Below are 26,041 nucleotides of genomic sequence, written 5' to 3' on the forward strand. Positions count from 1 at the left end.
ATCAGCTTTTACAGGTTAAATATTGAATGAAGTTGCTGGGCATTGTTTTGTATGTTAGAGGGGCATGATGTCAGTAGTAAGTCCACTGCCACAGTCTACCCTCCTCTACAGGTTTCTTTTATGTATAGTGAATGTCTGAAGAAGACAGAGGTACTTAATTTGGGGGAGGGATTGATGGGCACTGTGGCCCCCCGTGTTTGCTACAAGACACACTTTGTCTGGAAATGGTGCCCCCCCATTTAAAAAAAGAAAAAGTAAGCAGGATGTGCCAGGATTCGTACTTGCTCTTTTTGTTTTATTTTTTTGGAAGAGTGCAGAATGCTTTAGTGGATCCTTTAATGTCTCTGAGGCAAATACCTCTGCTCTTGGAGTGAAAGTATGAAATGTGACTATGTACCCAATACTGAGGTGCCTTCTAGACCTACAAAGACAAAACTGTAAGCAGACTTCCAACAAGATTCTGTTTTGATTTTTCACTTTCACTTATTTCCGCACTGGTGCAAGCTACAGTGTGTCCTAAAGGTGAAAAATTGGATCCAGAATGTCTGACGTTGCTCATCCCTGCTATAGATATATGAGTAGGAAAAGTTAATGGAACATAATTGAGTTATGCAATTATTTTTATATTTGGAAATGTTCTATAAAAACACATAGAGTATGAATAATGTGTGTTAGCAGCTGAAAATAATATTCACTTACTAAAATCTCACAAGAACTTTTCCTGTGTAAACTAACAGTGCTTGAAACATTTGGCTTCATATAGACTTGTGCTTCATAGACTTATAATGGTTTAATATTATCTCTCTTTTTTAAAACCGGTCATAGTAACAGACAAGCAGGCTCCTACAGACTACTTCTAGTAGATATCTCTAACAGACAACCAACAGTCATTTGTTTTATCTATCTATCTGGCAGTTGACATATTAAAAACCCATTGGCTAACAGCAAACATAATCTGATTGATTATAGAAGTTTTAATATGTAAATTACCCAACTTCAGCACTCTTGTATACATATACGTACATGTACATGCCAAGTTGCCCTTATATATTCAAAAACACAGCACGGTACTGAAGTACTGCAGTCAAGACTGCTCATGACCTGAGTTCGACCCCAGGATCAGCTAGCCAGCACAAGGTTGACTCATCATTCCATTCATCCGAAGTTGGTAAATTGAGTATCCAGTTCACTGGAATGTGTGCGTGGATGTGTAGCTTGCTTAAATAAAAGTTGAAAACCACCCAGAAAGTGCTTTAAGTACTGTGGAGCAGTATATAAGCAGCACACTTGGCTTTGCTATGAATTAAGTTGGGCTCAAGGTCTCTTCCTTTTAAACCTATTTTGGTTGTTTCAAACACTGAGGGGCAACTTTCAGATTTGTCCTTCTGTCTTCAAAAACATGTCTTATTTTACTGAAATCAGACATTTATGTTCAGTAAATTGTAAACTCTGTGTAATTTCAGTTTGGAGACTGGTGAGCTCAAGAGAAGTTGAAGATCTTGTGCTTTTTTCTGAGACAGAGGCTTCAGAATGGGAAAGGAGCCTTGAGAAACATGATGACTTTCCCTTTCCATCTAGCAAGCAGCAGCAGCCATGGCAGAATTAACAATTATTGTTTCCTTTATGACTGAGGCCGCAAATTATAATGAAAAAAAGTAGGAAATTCCATGGGTTTGGTGTGGGCTGATCTACATCCCCCCCCCCGATTGACCACATAATGCAAAGGAAAAGCGTGACATTTCCCCTTCAAATCCACAGTTTCCCCCTCTGTCACTGGAGCTTCTACTTCTTGAAAAATGGATTCATTTGCATCAGTTCAGGCATGCAGTCACCAGCACTGATGCAGAAAAGTGAGAGTGAACTGCATACACACAGGGACATCCTGTCCCCATCAGACTTTTTGTCTCACGAGAGACGACAAGCCATGCAAACATACACACCTTCCCCTCTCAACCTTTTTTAAAAATGCCCTCTATAGGCATGGAGGAAGAAGCCAGCAGGCACACAAGGAAGAGTGTGAACAAAGCCAGTCAACAAGATTTTTCCTTTTAACAGGTAAGGACAAAGCCTCTTTTTAAAAACCGCTTACAGTAAAGTTAACTTCTTAGGTAATTCCCTTTTAACTGTGCCACCTGCTGGGCTATTGAAAACAAGGTGTAAACAAGGCATCCTCTCTGTCTGTGTTTGGCCAGATAATGTGGAGATACCAGGAGAAACCTGCATTTCCCAGTGGGACTTCACAGGAAGTGAATGCAAATTCATTTGCATTTCCCTTGCTGTGTGGTCTTCTGCAGATTTCTTCTGAACATGGAATACTGCCTCCACTTCTCTGGCAAGTCCCAGCACAGAAGAACAAATATCTGTTTTCAAAACCAGAATTAAAAGGGATAGGAGACTTGATTTTCTCTTTTGCTCAGAGAAACCCATTTTGGGTTTTTCTTTCTTCCCTGTAATATTTTCCCTTTAAAATCATTTTCCCATGCCACTTAATCACCTAGGGCAAAATGGTTTGTTTGCTGATTTTCTTTCTGATTTGGAAAGTAGTTAAGTGGCAGGAAGATAATAAGTTGCAGTTACAGTTGGGAAATGGAAAAAAAATAGTATAGAGGTGGGCACAATTTTTTAAAATAATCACTAAATTCATTCAAAAATTGCTAATTTGTCCATTTGTATTTGTATGAATCAATGCTTCTGATGAATATGAATCAATGAATTTTTAGCAATTATTTATTCATCAATTTGTTGGGATATAAAATGGGTCTCAAGCACCTAGAGATATGAACATTGCAGGGAAGCTTCTGATCTGCTCTTTGTTGTTTAGTTGTTAAGTTGTGTCTGACTCTTCGTGACCCCATGTACCAAAGGACGCCAGGCCCTCCTGTCTTCCACTGCCTCCCAGAGTTTGGTCAAATTCATGTTGGTAGCTTCGATGAGACTGTCCAACCATCTTGTCTTCTGTCATCCCCTTCTCCTCTTGCCCTCACACTTTTCCAACATCAGAGTCTTTTCCAGGGAGTCTTCTCTTCTCATGAGATGGCCAAAGTGTTGGAGCCTCAGCTTCAGGATCTGTCTTTCCAGTGAGGACTCAGGGTTGATTTCCTTCAGAATGGATAGGTTTGTTCTCCTTGCAGTCCAGGGGACTCGCAAGAGTCTCTTCCAGCACCACAATTCAAAAGCATCAATTCTTCAGCGGTCAGCCTTCTTTATGGTCCAGCTCTCACTTCCATACATTGCTACTGAAAAAAGAAAAAACCATAGCTTGACTATGCGGACCTTTGTCTGCAAGGTGATGTTTCTGCTTTTTAAGAAGCTGATCTCCTCTACAATCCCTCTAATGTTTAGTGAAGATTGGGTTTCAGATGTCCAAGTTATATACCTACAAAAAGGTCCCGTGCCTCAAGAAAGTTCATCCCAGGTACCTAGAACTGCCAGAATCACAGAGAAGCTTCCCTTGACTCTCCTCTACAATCCCTCTAATTTTGGTTAATGTTGGGTTTCCCCAAGCAGCTCCTAAAGGACACTTTCCTGGGGGGACCCACTTTGTGGGTATATATCTCAGATGCTTTCAAAACTCAAAATGTCAGTCTTCACCAAACCTGCAGGGCTTCTAGAGGAGAGTCAGAGGAAGGATCTCTGTGATTTTGGTATCTCTAGGTGGTTGGGGGCATTTTATAGGGTTTTAAAGGCAAAAATGAATCAATAACTTCATCAATTTGTCAGCAAAAAATCATAGTCATTCGTGATTTGTCAACTTTAATGAATCATGAATCAAAATGAATTGCCATTTATTTAATTCTAGTATAATGGATTGCTGCCTTGTTGTGGCGAAGGGGCTTGAGTAACTCAGAGAAGCTATGGGCTATGCCGTGCAGGGACACCCAAGATGGACAGGACATAGTGGAGAGTTCTGACTAAACGCAATCCACCTGGAGTAGGAAATGGCAAGCCACTCCAGTATCTTTGCCAAGAACGCCCCATGATCAGAATAAACTTGCTAGCATGTGAAATGAGTGCAATTGTACGGTAGTTGGAGCATTCTTTGAAAGCTGTTTCTGTTTCACAGCCAGGTTGAAAGTTGATTGGGGTGGCTGAAAATAATATGCTTCATCCAAATAAATAAACAAAGGAATGCTCACTATTACTGCTCACTGCAAATTGTTCTGTTACCACTCACTTTAAAAGAAAAGTGTGAAAACAAACCAATAGCAATCTAGTGTATCAGGATCCAATGAAGGTTTCTTTATTAGATTTCTATTTGCTTTAGGCCTGGTACATAATGCTCTTTCTGCATGCTGCAGACAACTTTCTAAACTCTGCAGTATGTGTTGTCTAATTACCACAGTTTGAAAGCATGTAAAAATGTGAGTAGATAAATAGGTACCACCACAGTGGGAAGGTAACTGCATTCTGTGTCTACTCGTGCTGGCCACGTGACCATGGAAACTGTCTACAGACAAATGTTGGCTCTATGGCTTGGAAACAGGTATGAGCACCGCGCCCTAGAGTCGGACACGACTGGACTAAATGTCAAGGGGAACTTTTACCTTTTACTAGTTCCATTCCTGGTGGAATGGCCAAGTGGGGATTCAAATCCTGGTCTCCAGGGCCCTAGTCAGTAATTATATCCACTACACCATACTGGTTAGTCTTCATAATGTATAATTGTTGCAAAATGGAAGAGTCAAATAAAATATAGAGGGTATATATCACTAGACCTAACTGCACTAGTTTCCAAGTTGTTTCCTAGCCCAATTCAAAATGCTAGTTTTGACCCCAAAAGATCTGAAATAGGTTGGAATCATTGTACTTGAAAGCCATGCTCCTCTCATATGAGCCTGCACATAATTTGTGGACGTAATAAAAGGGTCTATTGAATGTCCTACCACCAATATATGTTAGGCTGATGGGGAGATGAGACCTAGTTTGTTCTGCAAGAGCTTAACTATGGAATTCTGTCTCAAGATAAGTCAAATGGTAGTGATGAAGTACCATATTACTGTACTGTTCTGCTAGATCTTTGGCATTTACAATTATTTTGACTTGCTTCTTCGTATTTTGTTTTTCTGATTATCTTTTTAATGTGGAAATTTTAATGTAACTGTACATTGTTGAGAGGGCTCCAGCGGGCAGAGAAGTGAAATACCCCATATCTGCAAATGCTATACATAGCATGGCAAAAGAAAAGAAAATCCAGAAGAAATTATTTTCACCATGTATTATAAGAACTGGCCATTTTTAAAAAAGAAATACATGGTGTTTCTGGTAAATGTATCATGAAAATACATATTTCTATATTTAAAAATATATATTTTTAATATTTTCAGATCGAGGATAAATGAAACTACAGATACTGACCCTGTGGATACTGTGGCCATGCTGTATATATGCTCTAAATGAATAATAAATATTAAACCCCTGTCACGATTTCACATGGCCCCTGATTGTTGCACCAAACTGAGATCACACACTACGTGTCTTTCAGCTGCCATCAGCTTATTATATCAATATTGTTTAATATTAATAATAGAGGTCTATTTTTAGGGAGGGTCATCTCCCAAATACTTTATGGAATTGAGATCGGGGTATGAATTAAAGCAACCTACACCATCTTGAAGTAGGACAGAATAAATTTCTGAGACACATCCTCGTGGCACCCCAGGGGACTCCAGCAGCTTATCTTAGAACAGAGACAGGCATGGTATCCATCAAAGCCAGGGCAAGTCTAGCTATAATCTCTTACTATAAGAGGGTGATGGATATGCCCGACCACCGCCTACCCAAACGTTGTATGGTAGAGCAATGAAAGAGTGGCGGCTGGGCAACTTTAGTTCAAACCCTACTAAAATCTAAATCCCTGTCCACAGATATTTTTGTATTTTCTGGGGTTAAAAGAATGTTGAGAGACTGGTTCCATAAATTGGATAATGACCAGGACATGGTCTTAATTCACTCTTCAAATTTCTCTCAGTGGTACCATCTGATGAAAACAAACCACTCAATGGTGCAATACCTACATACACTTTCTTTTGCCTCCTTGAGAACCACATTCACAGAACTCCACTTCCAAACCATGCCAACTGCTGTCTTAGATGGCAGGTATATGAATGACCCTAAACATCTAAGGCTTTGTATCTGTGGAGCAGGTGAGACAGAGGATGTTCGCCACTATTTTACTGTCAGCTATATCAAAATCCCCGAGAAAAGCTCTTGGGTAACATTTTGGCTGCTCTACAGGAGGAAAGCCCTCATATAAAGGTGGTCAGGTTACTCTTGGGCTGTGACCCTTATGTTATATATAGAACAGCGCTATTTGCAAAAGCGGCCAGAAATCTTCGAGTTAATTTTCTGAAAGCCATTGCGATCAATTGTGTGGGGGATTCCCAGATATGAAGGATCTCTTATTATTTTATAAGTCTGTGATTTTATCATGATTTTATTTGATCATATCTGTGTTTTAAACAATTGTGACGGCTTTTAGCTAATACAATAAACTTGAACTGGACGGGAATAATAGAGGCCCAAGCAATGTGTCATTTTTAAAAGAACCAAATAGAAGTTGTTTATTGTTACAGATGATGATAGTTCAAGCAATATTGTTAACTCTTAACAAACATCCTCCTTCATCCACTCTCAACCACCACTCCCTCGCCCAAACTCCAAAACTTTCAATCTCCTCAACTAAACTCCCCCTCCTCCTGCTGAGTTCCTTATAGCTTGTGACTCCACCCCTCCAGCACTCCGATTGGTCTATGCACATATATGAATATGCAGATGCCACCCCACATGCACAAATTTTAAAATATACAGTGGTCAAACTCAAGAGCAGGAGAGTTTTGTTTTGTATTTTTTCATGTTTAGTGTAGGTTCAGCAAACAAAATAATTACAAGGAATGCTACCTACAACAAATGAGTAAAGTATCGCCTTTACAACCATAGTTTTAATACATGTTAAAGAAGTAACATTTGGCATTTGATTATGATGGTGATGTGTACCAGCACAAAAATTCTGATTTGGAATTCAGATTCAGAATTACAGGTCTTTGGATCTGGAATTCAGAATTGTAAAACTTTGGAATTTCTGAGTATCTAGAACTTTGTTACTGTCAATATGAATACGATATAGTCATTATTTTCCCCTTTTGAAAAGAACACAAACAAGCAAAACATTTTAAAAGGATTTCCTTGTGTTTTTTGACACATTCCAAATGATCATTCCAAACAAAAAGAGTGCATACCAACAACCAGCAGTGCTTCAGTATTAGTAAACAACTGTAATGGGCATACTGATGGAATCCTGAACAGTGGGAATGCCAGCAGGAAATGCCACCAGCATTGGGGAAGTTGAGGACAGGTCACACCGGGGAATAGGCAAATTATCTTGGACAGTACTGGTAGGCAGATTGGAACAGCAGATAGCCTGCAGTGGGTGAGAACACTGACAAAAGCATGGAGCACAACACAGTTGAGTAAGTAACACAGCTGGAGTAGCAATTGGAAGAATGAAAGAGGCAGAAGGAGGGAGACACAGACTGAAGCATAGCATACCTGGTACTGTGAGCAGAGTGTGCCATTCACTCTTACTCAAAGGGGAATTCAGGGAAGCTCAGTAAGTTGGTAGCTTGATCATAATGAAAATAAGTTTTTCTACAGATCCAGGTTCCAGGTGTGAGTGATGTGAACTGACAATATTCCCTGTCCGAGAGTATACTCTCTCGGTGCGCACACTAATTGGTGGGCAAGAAAGCAGCTTGTGCCGCCTTGGCCAGACTCCTTCTCAGCCTCATAACAGAAGAGATTTGTCTCTTTTGGCTTGTTGGGCTCCCATATGGATGCCTCTACTTCTGCCATGTCCTTCCTCTTGGGTGGTGTCTCTGAAGGACAGGCCCCTGCAATGCTTGTCAAGATAATGTCCCAGAAAACTTGCCTTGCTGTTGCAGAGGTTAGGGACTTGGAATCTATAGTACAACTGCTGGTACTGCTGTTTGGGGTGCTATGAAGATTTCTTCTTGCTCTGTGTGACCCCTCAATGTAGCCAGACCTTCTTCACTAGATGCTACTGCATGTGGTGAAAAGTTAACAGCCATTGCCTCACCTTGCTGCTGCTTAATATGCATTGCCTGCTGTTTAATTTGGGTTTGCTAGAATGTACTCCCCCTTCCACAAGTAGGTAAACTTGTGGCCAGGGCCACCACTTCAGGCTGGGGGGAAAAAAGCCCTGATCTTCCTCTATGGAAACACCCATCCACCTAGATTGTCCCCTCATTAGGCCCTCCATCTTGCCAACCCCTGAAACATTGGGATCATCTGGCTAAGGATGCCTGGAAGACATAGACCACTTGATCCATAATGTCTCACTGTTCTCCACCCAGAGGAGCAACTGCATCAAACCTGGAGCACTCTCAGCTGCTCCAGCACTCTTTCAAGCAGGTTGAAAGTACAGTTCCAGGTTGCCATATCCAGGATTAGGTGGTGCGATGGCAATTCAAAATTTTCCTCCCTCTGTTGTGACAGCTTACTGGTTCAGGCAATCCTATAGAAAACAGTGTTCACCCAAAGAGACAATGGCTGGTCACCCAGGGCTATCATCTTCCTTAAGTGACATTTTTATGTTGCAGAAGGCCTTTTCTAAGCTCCTCCAAAGTAGCCTAGAACTTATTCTTGAGATGTGGGTCTGGTATTTGCTGCCTCCTACCTCTATCTATTTGCCCATCTACCCCCCTCTGCTTTCTTGGGCTGGGGGCTCAACCTCTGCCCTCTGATTACCTTTCACAGTAAGGAAGTCACTTGCCCCCACAATACCAAGTCAATGGAATGTGACCACCACTCAGGATAGGAAAGTTTCATTCGGCACTCTTGTTGACAGTAGTCTAGCTTAGATAATGTAGTACAGATGTATGACCTCTGTCCTAAAACAGAAGGAAATTAGCAATGATAGGAAGCCTGTATCTCCTGTCCTTTCAAGCATCCCCCACTGACACATCCTTCTCATTCTATCTGGAAGCATGCATTGCCCTGTTGCTTTTATTACCTTATGCACATGAAATAGCTTATGTTGTTTACATAACATCTGTATTTTTCTTGGTAATTCAGTTCAGAAGCCACTGGAAATGTCTTGAAATACATAATCTTTATATGAATTAACTGATAAACAACAAGAAGCAAGTTGAAGTTTGTGCCTGAAAAGTCAGTTTGGGTATGCTTCTCAGTGAATAAGATTTCAGTTTGTGTGGACATCAAAATTACTAATGAAAACTCTTATTTGATTGGGCACTGGCAGTTCATACCAATGTTGCTTGTTACATGACATCATTCTAGTTAATACTAATCTGCTGCTGTGACTGAGCAGGAATCAATAGCAGTTAAAGTCTTACAATAATGTTATTTGTTCTTGAAGGGATCTATAAATCACTCTTCTCTGACTGCAACATACAGTTTTTGAGCTTTGAAGGCTGAATTGTATGAAGCAATTTGTCCCTTGTGGTTAGAAGGGCATTTCACCTTGAAAGGTGCTTCATAGTTAGTAATTTTTTCCTTACAGATAAAATGTAGCAATAAGTTTGATTTTGGGAAAGCGATCGCAAAAAGTTCATCCTATAGCGGTTTTGTCATTTAACGAAGCAATCGTTAAGCGAGGCATCACTGTATTTCCAAACAGGAGCAAAATACATGAATTGTTCCTTTTTCTCAGATGGTCTGTTTTGAGGGAGGCTATCATGAAGTTTTCTGTGCATTTATCTTGTTTTAATAGCTACAACCTCTTGACCATGTTTGGAAGAGCTGATATTTTTCAAATCAGCAAGTGATGATTTGATGATGGTCTAAAGTAAGAGTTAATATTTATAGTATACGTACATGTTTGTGAAAACTCTTAACATACAATTTTATACAGATCTTTCATTTTTGTCATTTACTTAATAAATACACATGCCGTAATAACACTTCAGTTTCCCATGATTGTTCACTGACATCCCTCCTTCCCTTAAATTTTAATTTACTACATGTTGAAAATAAAAATGTGTTTATACTAGATTATACATTTATGTTCAGAAGAGAGGATTGCACTGTATTTTATCCAATTCTTAGATATGTGTTCGCTTTGTGTATATATTTCAATTAATACATGGACATGTTTACATATCAGTATTTTTGAGTAAGATGTAATGTACACTTAGCCCAATTAGTAAGAATTTACAAAAAAATTATACACTGTTGTCATTATACAGTATTGTCATTATACAAAAATGTTACATTTGCTATCTTATATCCAAGAAACCTTTAAGACCTTCATACTTTATTTTCAAAAAACAATTCCTGCCCCAAACTTGTTAAATACTTTTTGAATCCGAGTAGTCTTTTTAAAAAGCCAAAACAGATGTTTTCATTGTAAATTATACAAACTTGAAATACATCGGAATTAAATTAAATGCTAGCATCCAAAACATGTGAAAAATGCCAAGTACATTATAGAATAATTAAAATTTCATTTGCACACACTGCAACATTCCAAAGAAAGGGAGAAGAAGAGGGTTAACAATCCTTTTTTTGCTGTTTATTCCTTTAATTATTTGGCTGTCCATTTCTAGTCACTCCTCCTACTGTGGTAGGGCTTCTGGGCTGGGAAAAACAGTGACTATAAATATATACATATCTATGACTTTCCATACAACTGTTAGTATAAGGACGATTGTTCCTTTTTAGGCCCTTTCCCCCCCTTATTCTCTGTCCCCATGACTAAGCACTTGATGTCTTCTCTCTTATCATGTGTTTGGTCTACCAGGCTCTCTAGCAGTGTTATCTTGATTTTTGGTGATGTGACAAATGTATCTTCCACCTGCTGCATTTATCTTTAGAACTGGTCCTTTCTGGTCAGTGTTGTTAATTTTGCATTCACACTTGGGACTGTTTTGATCTATTTATTAGATCATTGTTCTAAATATTTTGATGTCTAATTTGCAGCAGCAGCAACAAAAAATTGCACATTACTGCTAGAATAATTGAAAGTGCTCTGGCTAAAGGGGAAAGGCTAGTGGCTCAATGACTGAACTCAATGGTTTGCATTCCAACCCCACCTCTCCACCTTGATCTAGTTTCCAACATCTCAGGCTCAGAAAGTGTCCTGTCTGAACTTGTAGAGTGATGTCAACAGTCAGAATCACGATATTGTGCTAAAAGAAACACTGTCCTGATTCAATATATAGCCGTACAGGTGCCTAAGAGTAACACAAAATAAATGTTGGGAATGTTCAGCCTTGTTTAGGATTCTGAAGTGGAGGGCAGGCATCATCATTGTCACTTCCCACTGCACCAGGGCAATGGCTTAGTGTCTGGTAGAAAGACTCATAGCAGCATAACTGTGGTGGTAGGAACCGCTCTTTCTGTCCTTTTCCAAAATATCTGCAAGACCCTGCCCATTCCTCTCATCCTCTGCACTTGGTTGAGGGCTCAAGAGAGAGTAAAGAGTTTTCTGATTTAACGAAAAGCATAGAAAATGGCACAGCTGATGTTAACCTCCACTAATCCCAAGTGTGTCTGCAGGGATTTTTCCATGTCTATATGCTCAAAGCATTATTGTGGGATGTCAGTCTCATCTATACAAATAGCACACACACTACAACATAGTGCAGGAGAAATAAATGATATTTCTTTTCTTTATGTTTTCTCCCCTCTTACTGCATTTCCCCGCATCCACCAGCATTGGAAAGAGAGCTAGACTGCAGGGGCTCTCAACTTCTGGGGGTTGACGCATACATTTGGAACTTTGTGAAAAGTGTTCTTACTAAAATGGCTGTCATTCTGCTTATGGCCAGTCACAAATCATCCATTTCCCAGTAGACAAGCTGGTGAATCTCACAGATGGGAAACTTGGACAAGAAGCATAAGTAAAACACAAACATGAAGTCAGTTGCCCCAAAGCAACAACAAAATATCAATTTCATAGAAGACAGACGGGCTATGTTCAAAATACAAATACAAAACACCTGCTCATGGAAAAAAAATTATTCACAAAAGTGAATCAAACACTATACCATGCAAGATATAGCATGGACAACACAAGAGGGAGAGGGAGAGAACAGGCAAAACATCCCATCTCATTCCCTACCACACTCACTAACCTTTCCTGGATAATGCTTAGCACCTCCTAATTTAACATTTTCTTTGCGGGGGGGGGGTCACCGTGCTTCACAATAAAATGCTGCTCTGCAACCCTATCCATCATTTTAATCTCTTAAGAATACCTTTAGGAGCCATTTGGAAATAAAGATGGTGATGGAATTTTGTCATTTTGCAGAATACTACCCTTTCAGGATTTTTAAAAATCCATTAGTAATCAGAAAGATAGACAGATTCTCTCTCTCTCTCTCTCTCTCTCTCTCTCTCTCTCTCTCTCTCTCTGTGTGTGTGTGTGTGTGTGTGTGTATGTGTGTTTGAAAAACTGTGAGGGGCAACACACTAAGCGGATAGAAGATTGGCTTGTATACCAAATTGCACATTCAAATTTGTTGACCCCAACAGAGGAAAAGATATGCCAGATTGTGGGACTGGCCAGTATTGAATAAATTAAATTAAGGTCATTTAGCCAAAGTATGTATAACACAAACTAATTTAAAATACATGGTAACTTGTTATATTTTACTTGAATGCGAATAGAATAAAATAAATGGTGATTCTCTTCAATTCTTACAGTATGTTATTTTATCTAGGAGTGCCCTATGAGGTTTATTTGCTCCATTAGAAAAACAAAAACAAAAATCGCTGGGTGCCAGGACAGCTCTCAAGTCTTCCTTAAGTCTATTTCCTCAATTACAGAAAGGTTGCAATATCAGCAAGAAAAGCTGCATATCATAAAACGTATGCACCAAACTAAAGATAGGGACAACTTTTGCCAAAATAGACTGCACCGCCACAAGATTTCTCAACTCCAGTGTGGGAATGAGAAAAGGAAAGGGTTTTTTTACTGCTATTTCCATAATATGTACATAATGGCTGAAATTCAGTAGTAGTTAGCAACTAGAGTAGGCTTTTGAATCAGCAGAGATTTGATGAGACAATTCTATGCACAGGACTACTCTAGTTGTGATTTAGTCTCGGATTTCAGTCAATGTGTGTGGATACTACTAGTGTTTTGTCCTTTGAGAACAGAAAGCAAGGGCGGAAAGATTGCCTGGTTGGTCAGAAGGCACCAACACCTCATCCAGTGCTTCTGCATTTGTTTTTGTTTGTCTGTTTTCATTATATAACAAATGACTATGAAAGGAATACAAATACAGGGGGGAAAGGAAAGGAAAGAAAAGAAAACATGACAAAGACACAGGGAAGTGTTTACAATAATACAATATCTAGTATAATCTTGGCTCCATGGCTGTGTTACAATACTAAAATCTATAACATATGCTATATTCTCTACTTAAGTTTGTTTCTGGGCCCAATCATAAAATATTTTCCAGCTTGCTTTAACATATATTCTCAGATCCTCACATAATGCCTCTGACAGGCTCTCCATTTCTGCAATATCCAATACATTTTTAAACAGCTCCTCCATCTTCGGATTTTCCTGATTTTTCTGGTTTTGGGCCCAGATCAACCTTGCAGCTGTAAATATGTGCAACATATATTTAATTTTTTAATCAACAATTTCTGGTATTATATTCAGCAGAAACATTTCTGGTTTAAAAGCTATTTTTGTTGTATAATTTCTTGTGTAATTTGTCTGTCTCCAAAATCTTTTTATTCTATCGCACGTCCACCACATATGACAAAAGTCCCGCATTGTTGACAACACTTCCAACATGAGTTGCTAGCCCCCAATGCCATTTTTACCAGTTTTACAGGTTTAAAGTGCCATCTATAAAACATCTTTAAAACATTTTCTCTCAAGTTTACTGGTTTAATCCATCTATAGTTATCATTCCACATTCGAGTCCAATCATCTATGTCTATATTATAACCAAAATTTTGTGCCCATTTAATCATCAGTGCTTTCACCCTTTCATCCTCTAAATTATATTCTAATTTTAAAAGTATACATTTTTTGTATAATCTTATCACTAGTATAAATCCAGGTAGCATTACACATTGCTTGTGTGTGCATACATGTATGAACATATAAACCTTAATAAATTCACCAAGGGTATATAAGAGCTGAGAACAAATATAAAGATTGTAAAGCTATCAATAAAACAAAGATTAGTATATAACATTAGGAGAGAGGTGTCTGTGTAGTATTTCTGGTTGACATATTTACATGCCAGTTTTGACAGATATATTGTCCTATATGTGTGCATGTCACCTTATGTGTTATTTCATCATTTCTAGCTCCCAAATCCTGGATTTTAGTGAGCTGCCATTTCAGGATTCAGTGCTTCGGTCAGCACAGCATGGATTTCTCATTAACAGTTCAGTGTACCCAATTTGTGCCCAATCTAAACATATTGCCTTAGGAAGAACAAGATGCTTACAGATTCTGTTGAAGAGAAGCCATTTAGGTCGTCTGTTTACTGCCTTTGTAGAAATTGGCTGTGACACGTTTTCATTCTTTTGAACTTACAGTATATGCACAGAGAACCATAAAGCTGCATTTTTAAGGTGAAGTAACCAGACAGGTGCCCTCTTTAAGTAGATTATGACCTCATGTGCTTGACCAGATGTCACCAGCAATGAGGAAATAATACTAGTGAAATTAGAACCTTGTATGTACATGGTTATTAGGTTTAGCTGAATAGAGCTGCAATATGTATATAAAACCTGTTTCCCCGAAAATAAGACCTAACCTGAAAATAAGCCCTAATGTGATTTTTCAGGATGCTCGAAATATAAGCCCTACTCCAAAAATAAGCCCTAGTTAACTGAAACCCCCACCGTCTACGATTGTGCAGCATTGTGCAGCAACCAGAAGATGACATGATTGTAAAATAAGACATCCCCTGAAAATAAACCCTAATGGTTTTTTTTTTTTTTTTGAGCAAAAATTAAGATAAGGCCCTGTCTTATTTTGGGGGAAACATGGTAGTATGTCTCATCAGTGGCATACTAATAGAGAGTCATTATGCTATAGTGATTGAGATGTCACGAGGAGGGTGTAAACAAACAAATCAGTAAAGCAGACAAATCCTTAAAGGTTGATTGTGTGTAATTGTCACAGCAGGAGATTTTCTCACCTGCTGGAGTATGCAAATTAGCCCACATAGATTGGTAATTGGTCTTCAGGAGCATGGGATCTCTTTGAAGTCTGATTTCTGAAATATGAAAATATACCTGATTCATGTCTCTAACATGCCTTGAGCATTAATGAGGAGATGATTTATCTGTAACATTTGCCTCTGCCCTTAGTCTTAGAAGGCATAGTTTCAAATCTCCAAGCTTCACAAAATTCATTTAGTATTCCTAGGCTAATCATTATGTGACAGAATATTCAACTTTATACCCTTGATTTTAGAAATTTCTATTTTAGCAGACAACAATGTATTTGATATCATAAACCAATAATTATGTCCTTTCACATCAATTCCAATTTATGACAACCCTCCCAGGCCTTTCTAGATGTAAATTACTCAAGTGGTTTACCAATCCCTCCTTCTGGTGATGTTCTTGGACCATGCAGTTTGTCCAATGCCACACAGATGGAAGGGTGTGTTTTCCTCACCAGCCAGGGTCTTTGCTGGTCCGTTTCCCAGAAGGCACAGTGGGGATCAAACACCCACCCACTGGCTCCAGTGGTGTTATAAGCTACTGAACAATATCAGCTCCTTGAATGTGATTGAAGTTGAAATAAAAAAGAAAGAAAAACTGTCCATCATAGAAAATAAATCCAAACACCTACTTTGCTCTGCGTTACTTAACCAGATCTTTTAAGTTGCTCTGAGTTGCTTAACTAGATCTCTTAACTTCTAAGTTTAAAAACCTAGTAAAGCAGCTCTGAACAAAGTGAGTGCTTGTTTTTGTACCTATGTTGGAGTGGTATAACAACAACAACAACAACAACAACAACAACAACAACAACAACAACAACAACAACAACAACAACAACAACAACAACAACAACAACAACAACAACAACAACAACAATAATAATAATAATAATAATAATAATAATAATAATAATAATAATAATAATAATAATAATAATAATAATAATAATAATAATAAATACCAGGGAAAGTCTATCAAAATTATAAAAAAATAGACTGGTATTATATAACATTAGATACAATGTTATATATTACTTGATACAAGTTTTAACAAAACAATTAAGTATCTGTTAAAAATAAGTGCAGTATCTATGCTGTTCCTAATACCGCTGTTTTTTTGCAGGTCTGGTGGTGTTATTTCTGTATTATATATTATACAATGTGTAGTTTCTTAATATTGTTCCCAAAGCCCCGATGAATACGGGGACCACTAAAGTGTGCTTCATCCATAAGTGAGATGTTTTGATTGCCATGTCTCTGTAATTTGTTAGTTTTTCCAATTCTTTATTTTCACCTCCAGCATCCCCTAGAATTGCAATGTCAATGACCAGACATTTCTTTGTTCAATTACTACTATGTCTGTTGTGTTATGTTTACAGTGTCTCTCAGTTTGGATCTGGAAATCCCACAAGATCTTAACTTCCTCATTTTCAGACACCTTCTCTATTTGATGTTCCCATGGGTTTTTGGAGGCTGGCACATTATACTTTTTGCATAATGAACACTGCAGTACTTTTGCCACTCTATCATGTCTAATTTTGTAATTTGTTTGTGCATTCTTTGGACATTTGCGGATGAGGTGTGACAAAGTTTCAGCTTTTTGTTGGCGAAGTAGACATTCACTGTTAGCAGTAATTCCTTGACTCTTAGCTTTCATCACATTGGTTTGGAGTGCTTGTTATTGTGCAGCAAAAGTCAAGCCTTCCGTTTATTTCCTAATGGTCCCCAGTTTTAGTCATGCCCATGCTGAATTATTATCATGCTTTCCATCAATACAGTATTTCTCAGGTGTTGTCCATGTAGTGGTTTATTTTTCCAACTGTTTAATTTATTTTCAAATTGTTGTTTCTTATATTGAACCTTTGTTTCTGTTGTTTTCAAAATATTCTCCATTTTCCTTGCCACATTATTCTTATTCTTACAACTTGAATCAACAGAATATGAATTTCAGAATTTAAATATAACTGGTCATAGAGGTGTGCCCATCTTTATTTGGTTTTAATCCTGTTCAGTCATTATGTTATTTATTTCTGGTACAATTAAAAGCATAGAAGATAGAATTTGAATTTGGTTAGTGTAACATTTCCCAGCATTCTGGAGTTCAGACTTTTCTTTGTAGAAGAGGCTGAAAAATAGAGGGCTGTCTGTAGATTCATAAGTCAATTGGAACACATGAAGCAAAGGCTTCATTACTGGATGCTATCTGAAACAGTCAGTTCTTTTACAGCCATCAAGAATGGCCTTTATTACTACTACAGATATGTTCTGTTCCCCTCCCCCAAAACCTTTCTCCCTGCGAGAGACAGGAGATTGATAGGGATGACAGGGCCCCTGTGAGGGGGCAGTCTCACCTCTCCCTTGGACTCTGAGTTTCTGACCTCAGGTTCTCCAGTCAGCCTTGAATATGAGAGACAAGAGAATTGAATATTGAGGGAAATGGAAAAAATGTGGGAACAGAAGAATGGCCCCTGGAGTAGGAAAAAGGGAGATGGGAGGTGAAAGATATAAAAGAAGAGTTAGGAACAGTAGAGGAACACAAAGGAATGGGAGAGGAAAGAAAAGAGCCTTCTGAGAAAGAAAGGCAGGCACAGGGGGCTACCCAGAGAACCAAGGAAGACAATTAGAAATTGCAAAAGATAATTGGGGTGATGCTGTGGTGAAACACCAGGGAGAAGCATAACAGGGAGAGGTGGTAGTTCCAGAGGAGTAAGAACCCCAGCAAGAGCAAGAATACATCTTAAAACAAGACCCATGGAATGGGGAGATTCTCTCCTTAAGTGTGCTTAAATAAAAGGCAGAACACCATAGAAAGCCTCAACTACCTGGAAGCCTTCCTTCTGGGGAAAGAGAGAAAAGAGGGAGAAATGCCATCAGGATCAGGAAAAGAGTATTGGGAGTTCACGCATCCCATTCTAACCAACACTGGCCAGGAACGTGAGAGGGGGCTTGCCAAAACCCTCCATATCTCAAGAAGAGGAAAGGAAAGAGGGCGGAATCTCTAATCCCTGCCATCTGAGGAACTATGACATAAACTATCCCTGTTGCAATACCCCTTGCCTGACTTATTTAAGACAACTCCTTTGAGCAGCCAAGAATCAGTTTGCATCATTAGGAGTGGGTAAAGGGGCAACAGCCGGGAGTTTGGGAAAAGGGGCAGATGTTAATCAAATGATGTCAAGACCCAGTTCAGACTTGTTCAATGTTACTTTGGTTGGAGAGTTTACTCCTAGTTCAGTACCACACGTTTCCATGTATAAGATGCTACTTTTTCCTAAAATCATAACACTAAAAATTGAGGGGCATCTTTTACATGGAAGCAAGCTGAGATAGCTGATGAGAGAACAAAACGGCCATACCTTGCATCTGTAAGCAGGCTTCCTTCAGTCACAAGGCTTAGCTTCCTACAGTCAGGAGACTTAGCTTCCTCCAACAATGAGCCTTATGGAACTGAATAAACCAACTGGAACACACCTCTTGGAGGTGGAGCCTGTAGGCTCAGATTCAACAGGGACTCAAAATGTCCAACACTCTGAGCCCAGAGGCTGAATACTCAAAGCTACCGTATTTTTTGCTCCATAAGACATACTCCCCCCCAAATAGTGGGTGAGAAAGTATGTGCGTCTTATGGAACGAATACAGTAAAAATGGGGTTCAACCACCACCACCCAGAAGCCCCCCACTGCCACGCTAGGAGGCCTCTGAACTAGCACCAGAGACTGCTTTCTGTTTGGACCTCTGCACTGCTGGCTTTCTAGGATCTGCTTCCTGGAGCCCACCTGGAAAACCAGCAAGGCCAACAAGCCTATGGCAGCAGGCAGTGAAAACAGCCGAGGACAAAAGGGGAAAGAGTAATTCTAGAAAAACCAAGGGAAACTACAAACACAGTCCCCCACTTAGGCAGTGGATTTTCCCACATTTGGGGAAATCACAGGGGTCAGCACATCCAAAGTGCAGTAGATGAGCCTCACTCTGGGAAAACCACTTTGATGATCATGGTATCTCCCCAGCCAGGTATGAGTTGGAATGGCCTCTGAACCTCCTGCCCCTTTCTGTGCCCTGTCCCCAAAAGGCATGGTGACCCCCCGGCTGCACCTCCTGATCAGAACAGGGATGCACAGCCCCAGTCCCAAAAGAGGTCAAGAAAGCTACTCAGTGTTTTGGGGTGCCCCACAGGACCCCCATCAGGGGCTGGATGTTCCTCCCACAATCCTCCAGTACACAGATATTAGCATACCTAATATGCGGGGAAGGCAGGGAAAGCGGGGAAATTCAAACTTTCAGTTAGTGAAGAGGCTGTTTGTCTGCTTCCTTGCTAGTCCAAGCAGTTAGAGAGGTGGGAGAGAGACCTGGGACTGCCTGGTATTGTCATTTTAAAATGCAAAATTTAGTTTAAAAGCTGTTTGTTTGGGGTTAGTGCTTGGGTGAAAAGGTGCTCCATTTGAGTTGAAACCTACTTGTGTAGAAACGTGCATACTTGCTTTAAAAACTGCCTAGGAAGTGTTCAGACCAGCGCTGATCAGCTGTTAGGTGGGGAGAGGGGAGGGGAAAGGAGCAGGAGCAGGAGTGGAGAAGAGCACAAAATGGCTGCCTTCTGCCGGCTGCCTGCTGGCTTTTAGCTGTTTGGGGCTCTTTTTTGGCTGTTCTGGGGTCTACCAAGGCACTGTGAAGAGCAAGGCTCAGTCTACAGTACCTGGTAAGTGACTTTCTTTTAAGTTTTTTAAAGTTTATGACCTTCCCCCTCCCATAAAAACGCATTAATTAATTTTCAATGCATTTCTATGGGAAATTTGGATTCAACTTGCAAACTTTTCAACTAGTTCTGGGCATCTAATAGAGAATGTATTTCCAAAGGGTGTTGCAGCAAGGAAACTAACTGTGCCTCATGACTTCTAACTGGATTACAGTACCTGCTTCCTGATTTCAGCTACTATAGTTTGTATTCAGTTTTTTTGGCTCATCAAGAACATTGTTCATGGCTTTGTGTGGCCTAACCTGTTGTGCCTTGCATGCTATAAACGTTCAATTATGTCGGAAAATGGAGATTTGGTCTTATGCTGAGCATGTGCTACTGCTGGTGAATGGGATCAGGTTAAGCTTTGTGTTGCAGTTCTTTTGCATAACCTAAAGTAAATAAGGAAAAGCAGCTGTTAAATAGTTTAATTCCACTATTTATCCTCCACACAACTAAAAGGGACCTCGTAATGCAGTGCCAAATCAGACAAACCATTTCTAACTTAATATAGGCTTGAGCTGTAGCTGGGCAGAGTTGCACAACAATCTCACCTGTCGTTGAGACATTTCCATAAGCATGGGGAGGAGGTGGATGAAAGGAAATGTAAAATATAGGTAAAGTGGTATAGGTCTTATCACTGGCTGATAATGGTCTATATTAATGCCACTGTTGACTGCTGTTCACTTTACATGGTTCAAATGTTATTCTGTTATAGTTTATTAAATATTTTATTACACTATTTGGTTCAGAATATATTTTCCCTGTGTTCCTCCTCTAAAAATTAGGTGCGTCTTAAGGTCAGGTGTATCTTATGGAGCAAAAAATACAGTAAGTTTTCTTAATTTTTGGGTTAGAAAAGTGGGGGTGTCATAAATGGGTGTGTGTTATAAATGGAAAAATACGGTGAATCCTATTGATTGGACTATTATTTTATCTCATTCTATGGAACCAAGTATGGCACAGCTGAAGTTGATGGGGTTCACACTCTCTAAGCTTTCTCATTAGGATATTTAATAACACAAGTGCTCTCTTTGCCTGTTTTTCATTTGGATTCCTGTAGCACTATTTTCAGCCACATCTTTTGTGTGCTTTGTTGTTGGTCTGTCAGTTTTTCATATGCTTTTAACCTTATTATTCCTGGCAAAGAGGGTAGCAGTAGATACAACTATGATTAAAATGATATACCTTCAGTTATAATGGTCTTTATTAGCATCTTTTTTATTGCAGATGCTAAAATTAGACACGTTGATGCACTTAACACTTAAGCAATACCTGAAACACTGTTATGTGTGTTTTTCATCAGCACATTAAGTTTATATTAATATTTCAACACTGAATTTCCATTTTAATATTTGTTCTTATTTATTCACAGTACCCCTAAAAATAATGTAATGGAAAGATTATGTATTATCTATACATAAATGCACTGTCATTTCTGAGCAACATTTTAAGGCTTTGCTTTTGCTTTTTATTTTTTTTGGTTCTGTCTTGTTTGCTTGTGAGACTAAGCATGCTTCTTGAAAAGAGGTACCACTAATATCAGTGGAACACAGGTCCGTATTAATGTGTTGAGAGTCAACATGCTAGAAATGGTATTGTAACATTATGACAATTCTAGTGTGCTGCTCCTGTGATGCTGAAATGACAGTGTACTATATAGAGATAAAACAAAGTACTTTAGATTATTTTATAGGTACCTCAATAACAGTTTTTCTTTGGGAATGTGTGTATCTTCTCCTCAGTGGCCTTCTCAATGTAGCTAGAGAGTGGAGTAACTTGTTTCATTCCACAGGAACTAAACTATCTGGTTACAGGAAAATAAACATGTACTGTACTAAATATTGATATAGCTATTCCATATTTTTCAGTTTTTTGGCATGTATTATGAAAATGAATGCTATTCTAGTTTTTGTATAATTGATCTCCATTTTAAGAAATATGTTAGTTTCTACATGCAAAATTAAGACATTTATCCTGTTTCCCATTTCTCTTGAGGCAGTCTAGCCTTGCAACCCACTGCCATCTTATGGAAGCAGTGTCTCATGTAAAGCCAAAAGGTTTTATTTGTTTTCTAAAGGTTGTATTTGTTTTCCCTAAATAATCTCTTGCAAAACCTTAAAACTGCAAATTTAATTGTTTGTCTTGGTATAATGAAATATGATATATCTTTTTTAATTATCAGGCTTCCATAACTATGTGTTTTCCCCCAGATTAGTTTGTTCTAGTGCAGTATATTATATGAAGTAATCAACCTTGTGAGCACAGTTGATCTTACTCTGTGTTATGAAGTCAACATTTCTGCTTTAATTTTCTTTTGCCCTACTAAACGATGGAAAATGGCCTTCTCATTTAGCTAAAGCAGTAGATAATAGTTCAATAGTTAAAATCATTCAAGCATCGCCACATCAGATAGAATTCATTTGTCTTAGTAATGGGACAGAAAATAACAGAAGTTCCAAATTCTGGAGACATCCTGCTGTATGAGGATGCAATCTAAATTTGATTTTTACTGGATAGTGACAATTATTACCACTACGTATATTGTAGTTGTGTCCTGTTCCTTCAGCACCACTGTGGTTTACATTACTGGAGCTTACATTTAGTTTAATTGATCTTTTGCTATGATTAAACTGTGCCACCATAATTGGAGAAGTATCGCAGTGTCCTATTTATATTTTAGCAAATATAACTCCAGTGTTTTGGATAGGTTGTGTATGAGTATTCTTGCACTTCATTATTGTAATTATATATAATTTTGTTCTAGGCTTTCCCAGTCAAACCTGTTTCTATGCCATGTTTGTTGACATTTTAAGTAAAGAGGATGGAAATAAGTAATCTAAAGTGCATGTGAGGGTCAAACTATACATCAAGGAAAATGCATTGTTTTTTTCTATTAAACCATTTCCCCTTCCTCAGATACAAAACTTCCAAATTAAATTCCAATCACAAAACCAAGTAAGCTTAATGTAAGATATAGGGGTGAAGAAAATCACATTATAACAGGCTTACAATTGTGTGCTTACAATTTCCACTACATCCACTATTATCTGAAGCTTAAAAAAAAGCTTTTAAGCAATACCTTCAATGTGTAAAGTACTAGTTGGGTAAATATAGTCATGAAAATACTAAAGCCATAATGAACAAAGAAAAGGAACTGAATCCACATGGGTTTGAGGATGGGCTTCTCTGTGTAAGTGCAGAACATCATTTTATTAAATCTGCTTATGCAAGGTAAATGCTCACTGTTCTAAAATATGTGGTTTGCAATGGGGAAAAAAACCGCAGAAATCATACTGTACAAACTTCATTTAGAATATCCAGAGACTGTGGTAATAATTCCCTTCAGTGATGTTATATTATCTGTTATACTGTTTTAGTGACCAAGAGAAGACATACCTAGTAATAAACACATTATACTAAGAACAGACTGCTTTGCCTTTGGTGCAGCTTTTGAGACTGGAAGTTCCTCACAGCAGTCTGTGCTTAAATAGATTTGCTAGTAGTAGGGTGAGGTTATGTTTATTTTTAGACTGCTGTTGGGTCTGTCTTTCAGAATGATGTATAATAGCATTTCCAAAATCAATTGGAAATGGATTTCCAGAGTTTCACATATCTGGATGAGAAAGACCACCCTGATAATTCTTACTTCAAATGCTTCCATGGAAAAAAAGATTTACCTCTTTATTTAGGAAACTTACAAGGTAATCCTGTAGACATATTAAAGCAGGTGAGATAGAAAAAGGGGGAGTGAGGTTGCTGCTATGCTAATAGAACACAGTATACCGGTCCAGCCTGGAAGGGGACAGGAGAACTTAGAAATAATGTAAAAAAACACAGAAATAATGTAAAATAAATGATGAACACTCCTTCATTCCTAGAGACACTTCCAGTGTTCACTCATCAGAGAATGTGTTGCTCATGGTGCCCATATGATACATATGTAGGGAGGCAAGGGCCACATAAAGATGGGAATATGTCACATGCATGAGGAGGGAGAGAGACAGTAATATTTAAGTGATGTTACACCAGGGTTCTGGACACCACGACAAGTAGGTCACTGAATAATTGTACTCTCTTTGCTGGGAAAAGTAAGATTAAATCCCATGGAAAACAAATGAAGCAGAAATTACTCAACCATTGACACAGCATCACTCCAAACTATTCAGGTAAAACCCGTCTTCTGAAACAAAGTGTGTATATCTGCTGATCTGCCGTCATGAGGAAGGGGACTTCATATCTTCAGAATGTCATACTTATCCAAAAGATAGGAAGATTACATAGTTTAAAGGAAATCAGAGGGGGAAACAAACCAAACCAAAACAAAACAAAACAGGCCTTCATGCTTGGATTTAGAACATAAAAGAATGCAAGGTAGCAGGAATATACTGCAAAAAGATATCAGGTCTTTATGGATAAAATAGCTACAGTATATTTAGAGGTGATAACTGGAGAAATGAGTGAAACTAAATGTCTGTCAGTTATATGTATGAAAGTAGTATCTCTCTTATTCTTAAGCCAGAGAGAGTCATAAAATTGATCAAATCATAGGCCTATTTCTTTCATAAATCATGATGTGAAGGAGATTATTAAGAGCTACTTTTGCAGCAAAATTCTATATATGCTCTCCCACAATTATATATCTGTGTCAAGTAGGCTTTATTTGGAAGAGATAAAAGTATATGGCATATTTGTCTACTGTTCAGAATCATGGCAGTTACTGGGCAAAGACACCCCCCCAGGCTCTTTAATCATGGCCCCTGGGTTTTTGTGTTTGCCACCTTAATACAATTATTATTATTATTTAAGTCTATACATTGGATTTAGCTGTTTATAAAGCATCTTCAGCTCATGTCCTGAGAAATAATTCCATGTTAAAATGTTTACAATTTTGATGAGGTATATGTAAGGGGAATCCATTATCCTAATGCTCTTTGAAGTGGTCCTCATGTGCTTTCAGATAGACAATCAATATCTGGAATACGACAGTTGAAGAGGAAGTGCCATAACTTCCTTCAAACCTCTAATATCTATTCCAAATTGAAAATCATTGATCAACCATTTGACTCCAATTTAGCACTACAAGATCAATTGACAAAGGTCTGAGTTTTTGTGAGTACAGGTTGTGTTACTTAGTAATTGCCTTATAGGATGACCTTTTACTGTGGGGGAAAAAGAAGATAATTTGAAATAATTAGGCAGTATCTTGTGCATTTCTGCATGCACAACAGAAATGACATCACTGGCAACAGCATTGCTGTTAATTAAAGAGTCCCTTCTTCTTTTGCATTGTTTGCGATATGTGTGCAATGAAATGAATTTGCATGCACGCCCTAAAGCAAAACAGCAACACTTTAATTAGCAGCAATCTGCTAGTGTCAGTGACATCACTTCCAAATGAAAGCCATATATCCAAATGAAAAATGTATCCACTAGTGTATTTTTATCTTAAAAAAACCCTTAATGACTCTGATTGTTTTTGTTAGCTATAAACTACCCTGCCACACCCCAATTTTAAGATAGGGTCAGGATGGAACCACAATGAGCCCTTTCCTCTTTTCTTACATAGAAGGATGAGGCAGGCAGGATCAATGCAGACATTCCTATAATATTGGGAGGCAATAGGGGACAAGTGTTTTGACCTTTATTACAGTACACTTTGATCAGAAACATTTAGTTTCACTCACTGATACCTCTTTACAAAGAGTTGTACAAATCTCTTTTCAGATGTATAATAATGCTAGTCTCAAATGTTTTATGGGCCTGGCTTCATCACTCATTGTAGCATGCAAAATAAATTTAGGACTGATTACTTCTCATAGCATAGAAAATTGTATCAATCTATGAGGTAGCTGGAATTATTTCAGATGAAGCACACTTGTTTCTATTGCCCTTTCTTCAGAAATATTCCTTTAGAAAATTCTTAATCACTGTAGCTTCCAAAGATGTCTGACTTCAGGATTCACTTTTGCTTTCAATCTGTAAAATTGAGTGAGTATGTGGAAACTTCATGGAGCTTTTTAAAAACAGTAACAGCACAAATAAACCTCTGTTGTCTTTCTGCAGTGTTCCTGCCAATCATTTCCTACACTAGAAACATCCACTGCTCTCCAAAGGGAAAAACGAT

The 26,041-nt window shown here is 38.5% G+C and overlaps 1 protein-coding gene and 1 pseudogene across 5 annotated transcripts in view; one reads left to right on the forward strand and one right to left on the reverse strand.

Moving 5' to 3' along the window:
• The window catches only part of TAFA5 (TAFA chemokine like family member 5), a 418,878-nt gene that overhangs the window by 80,687 nt on the left and 312,150 nt on the right, over window positions 1-26,041 (forward strand). For 2 of the 5 annotated variants that reach the window (XM_078394397.1, XM_078394398.1), the window contains exon 1: window positions 1-26,041. This exon is cut by the window's left edge and continues 16,879 nt beyond it; it is cut by the window's right edge and continues 13,622 nt beyond it. The exons of the other annotated variants lie outside the window; for them this stretch is intronic. The gene's annotated coding sequence lies outside the window, so the exon portion shown is untranslated. 5 annotated transcript variants of the gene reach the window in all.
• On the reverse strand, window positions 19,050-19,204 carry LOC140707835 (U1 spliceosomal RNA; annotated as a pseudogene).

This window comes from Pogona vitticeps, chromosome 5 (assembly GCF_051106095.1).
Source record: "Pogona vitticeps strain Pit_001003342236 chromosome 5, PviZW2.1, whole genome shotgun sequence".
NCBI lineage: Eukaryota > Metazoa > Chordata > Lepidosauria > Squamata > Agamidae > Pogona > Pogona vitticeps.